Source organism: Hyaena hyaena, unplaced genomic scaffold (assembly GCF_003009895.1).
Source record: "Hyaena hyaena isolate Hyena2069 unplaced genomic scaffold, ASM300989v1 scaffold_482, whole genome shotgun sequence".
Classification (NCBI taxonomy): Eukaryota; Metazoa; Chordata; class Mammalia; order Carnivora; family Hyaenidae; genus Hyaena; species Hyaena hyaena.
The window spans coordinates 1,453,090-1,457,920 of NW_024081119.1; the positions used below are offsets into that span (position 1 = coordinate 1,453,090).

Consider the following 4,831-nt stretch of genomic DNA (forward strand, 5'->3'; position numbering starts at 1 on the left):
AATATGAATAAAAAAGTAACATGCCATTGTTCTTGAATGTATGAGGTTACATCAAATAATAAAAACTTTAAACTGTGCATCATACCCATACATAATTCCCATGCATATTATATTATATACATAATATCCATACATCATACACATGCATATTAGATCATAGTTTAATTCTGAATCTCAGCTTCCAAACTCTTTTAATATGGTACAATTCCATTGCAATTTTATTTCATATCAAGTGTCTGTGTACATCAATTTTTTGTTACTGACTAAAAACAAAGAAGAAATTTCAAGGCATTCAATACACCATTTTAAATTTGCTATGGACATTTTCATAAAGTGCATGTCTCTAAAGCCCAATCATCTCTTGGCCAGAAGTAAAAGTAAACACTGAGATGAGGAGAAAATGTGAAGGTAAAAAGAAGGTGTTCTTTAAAATTCCTTACTGTGTATACCTCCATTTTTTTTGTTATTTAATCTTTACACCAAACTTTTAAAATAGTTAAAAACACCCATTTTAGAGAACAAAATAATTATATCAAGAAGGGAAAGCCACTTGCCCAATTTTATACTGCTTTCCAGTGCAAAATTTCAGAAGAGAATCTAAGCTTCTTCCCTGGAAGTTCTAAAACGACTTCTAGTGTCATAGTGACTGGTAATATAATAACAAAAATAACAAATACTTATGAACTCCCATCACAAAAAGTTTAAGATCCAGTATATCACTTTTCCTGAATCTATCATAGTTTGAGAAGTTCTTCTTTTAGTAGGCATGCTTTATATAAAAATCCATTTTAAATGTCAGTTATAAATTAGCCCTTTTGAAGGAAAATGTTAAAATGGAGCATGTTACAGGAGTCAAGGATTAAATTTATAAGAAATTATTTAAAAAATATCCAATATTCAATTCACTGATTAGTAGTAAAATAAATTATCTTGTTAAAAATAGTAAAGAAAAAAAATAGAAAAGAAAATACAATATGAATTAACTCCCAATAAGTTACTTTGTTGATATTGACCAACTAACTGCTAAGTTATAGTATTCAAGATCTTGTGGTATTGGTGAAAATAGACAGATTATGTCAATGAAATAAAATAGAAAGACCAGATACAGACTCACACAAATATAGTCAGATGACTTTTGAAAAAGGAGCAAAGTGACTTGACAAGAGAATTAGTAGTTGTTTCAACAAATGATATGGAACAAATGGGCACCCACACACACAAAAAAATGAGCCTAGAACTGACTGATCTTATACAATCAGCCAAAATTAACACAAAATAGATTATAGACCAAAAGGTAAAACAGAAATCTATACAATTTACATAAAATAATTGAGGAGAAAAATCAAAGTGACCCTGGCTTTTGCAATTAATCTTTAAATACAACATAAAGGTCACAATTCATTAAAGAAAAAAATGATGAGTTGGATTTCATTAAAATTAAAAATTTCTCTTGTGAAAAATGTTGGTTGTATTTTGCTAGGGATTGCACCCATGTATGAATTGTTTGGGGTAGTATAGATATTTTAACAATATTTGTTCTTCTAATCCATGTGCATGGAGCATTTTTCTATTTCTTTGTGTCATCTTCAATTACTTTGTTCTATATAGTTTTTAGAGGACAAACGTTTTACCTCTTTGGATAGGTTTGCTCCTAGGTATCATATAGGTTTGGGTGTACTCATAAAAGGGATCAATTCCTTAATTTCTCTTTCTGCTGCTTCATTATTGGTGTATAGAGATGCAATAGATTTCTGTACATTGATTTTGTATCCTGTGACTTGGCTGAATTTGTGTGTTCAAAAATTCTAGCAACTTTCGGGGGGAGTCTTTAGAGTTTTCTTTTTCCTTTTCTTGATAAGGTAGGGCTCCCCACGGCCCTCCCATTCCCCAGGACATCTGAGATCTAAACTGTGGAGGTCAGGAATTCTCAGTGTATTGGGAGATGAGTTGAGGCAAGAACTCTTCAGCAGCTCAGGGCTTCTCTCTTCCCCTTACTCTTGCTGGGGCTGGTGGTCCAGGGGGTTCTTACTTCTTGGAGATCGTTGGACCCTAACATCCACCACTCTGCTGCTGTAACAAATTCACTGTCATACCAGGAAATTAGTTTGACAAAGTGGTCACTGAAAGCAAAACCAGCCCCAGCATCAAAGGTCGAAGAGTGAATATCACTGTTAAATTTGCAGAAGACAACCTGGTCCCCAGTGTAGCCCAGAATGTCCATAAGGGGGCCCTCTGATGCTTGCTTCACCACCCTCTTGATGTCATTGTATTTGGGAGCTTTCTCCATGCGGCAGGTCAGAACCACGACTGATAAGTTGGGAGTGGGGACACGGAAGGCCATGCCAGTGAGCTTCCCATTCAGCTCAGGGATGAATTTGCTCATAGCCTCGGCAGCACCAATGGACAGAGGAATGATGTTTTGGGCAGCCCCTTGGCCATGATGCCATAGCTTCCCAGAGGTGACTTCCATGATGTTTTCCTGACCATAGAGGAAATGCTTTTAGTTTTTTACTATAGAGGATGATAGTAGCTGTGGGTCTTTTGTATATGGCTTTTATGATGTTTATGGTATATTCCTACTATCCCTACTTTGAGGATTTTTATCAAGAAAGGATGTTATACTTTATGAGTTGCTTTTTCTGCATCTATTGAGAGGATCATGTGGTTCTTATCCTTTCTTTTATTAATGCGGTGTGCCACACTGATTGATTTACAATATTGAACCACCCCTGCATCCAGGAATAAATTCCACTTGATTGTGGTGAATGATTTATTTAATGCACTGTTGGATTCCACTTGCTAATATCTTGTTGAGAATTTTTACATCCATGTTAATCAGGATACTGGCCTGTAAATCTCCTTTTATGTGAGGACTTTGTCTGGTTTTGGAGTCAAGGTAATACTGGCCTCATAGAATGAGTTTGGAAGTTTTCCTTCCTTTTCTATTTATTGAAACAGTTTCAAAAGAATAAGTATTCCCCTGGGAAGCCATCTGGTCCTGGGCTTTTGTTTTCTGGGAGGTTTTTGATTACTGATTCAGTTTCTTCGCTGTCTATGCATCAGTTCAAGTTTTCTATTTCTTCCTGCTTCAGTTTTGGTAATTTGTATTTTTCTACAAATTTGTCCATTTCTTCCAGATTGCCCTATTTATTGGCATATAATTTTTCATAAAATAATTATAAAATTATAATTATAATTAAGTATAACAAATATATTTGTATTCATATGTTATTTAATATATTCAATATAAAATAATTATAATTGTTTATAGTTCTGTGGTGTTAGTTGTGATCTCCTGTCTCATTTGTGATTGTATTCATTTGGATCTTTTTTTCTTTTTGAATGGAATGGTTAGGGGTTTATCAATTTTATTAACTCTATCAAAAAACCAGCTCTTAGATTCATTGATTTGTTCTATCATTGTTTTTTGTTTGTTTCTGTATCACTCATTTCTGCTCTAATCTTTATTATTTCTCTTCTCCTGATGGCTTTAGGCTTCATTTATTGTTTTTCTCTAGCTCCTTTAGATGCAAGGTTAGGTTGCATGTCTGAGATTTTTCTTGCTTCTTGAGGAAATTCTGTATTACTATACATTTCCTTCTTAAGACCAGTTTGCTGCATCCTAAAGGTTTTGTACTGTCTTGTTTTAATTTTCATTTGCTTCCATGAATTTTTTAATTTCTTTAATTTCCTGGTTGGCTCATTCATTCTTTAATAGGACGTTCTTTAACCTTCATGTATTTGTGGTGTTACCAAATTTTTCCTATGGTTGACTTCAAATTTCATAGCATTGTTGTCAGAAAATATACATGGTATGATCTCAATCTTTTTGTACTTGTTGAAGACTGATTTGTGACCCTGTATGTGATCTATCTTGAGAATGTCCCATGTGCATTTGAAAAGAATGTGTATTCTGCTGTTTTAGGATGAACTATTCTAAATATATCTGTTAGGTCCATCTGGTCTACTGTGTCATTCAAGGCCATTCTTGTTGATTTCCTGAATAGATGATCTGTCCATTGCTCTAAGTGAGGTGTTAAAATCCCCTACTATTATTGTTTTATTATTATTACTAAAGATTTTATTTTGAAGTAATCTCTACATCCAAAGTGCGACTCAAGATTACAACCCTGAGATCAAGAGTTGCATGCTTTACTAACTAAGCAGGCAATCCACCCTTATTATTATCAAAACATTTTTATGTTTGTTATTAATTATTTTACATATTTGGATGTTTCTTGTTGGGGGCATAAACATTTACAATTTTTAGATCTTATTGAGTAAACCCCTTTATTGTGATGTAGTAGTGCCCTAGTGGTGTGGGTTAATTCCAGTATAATCATTCCAGGCATTCTTTTGATGCTCAGGAGCATAATAAGTGGTTCTTCATCCCCTCACTTTCAATCTGCAAGTATGTTTAGGTCTAAAATAAGTCTTTTGTAGGTAGCATACAGATGGGTCTTTTTTATTTCTTCTTATCCTTTCTGACACCTTATGCTTTTGTTTTTAAACAATTTCTCTAGTTCTCATTTCATGAAATCCAAACATTTTTTAAGTTTATTTATTTATTTTGAGAAAGAGAGAGAAAGAGACAGAGAGAGCAGAAAAGGCAGAGAGGGAGAGAGAGAATCCCAAACAGGTTCCGCGCTATCAACACAGAGCCTGATGTGGGACTTGAACTCAGGAACTGTGAGATCATGACCGGAGCCGAAATCAAGAGTTGGGCACTTAACTGTCTGAGCCACCCAGGCATCCCTCCCCTATGATTTTTTATTGGAGCATTTAGTCTCTTCAGAGTGATTTTTAATAGATATTAATTTAGTGTCATTGT

General features: G+C 34.2%; 1 pseudogene; it reads right to left on the minus strand.

Moving 5' to 3' along the window:
* Nucleotides 1-1,991: 1,991 nt before the first annotated feature.
* On the minus strand, nucleotides 1,992-2,470 carry LOC120246774 (annotated as a pseudogene).
* Nucleotides 2,471-4,831: the final 2,361 nt, after the last annotated feature.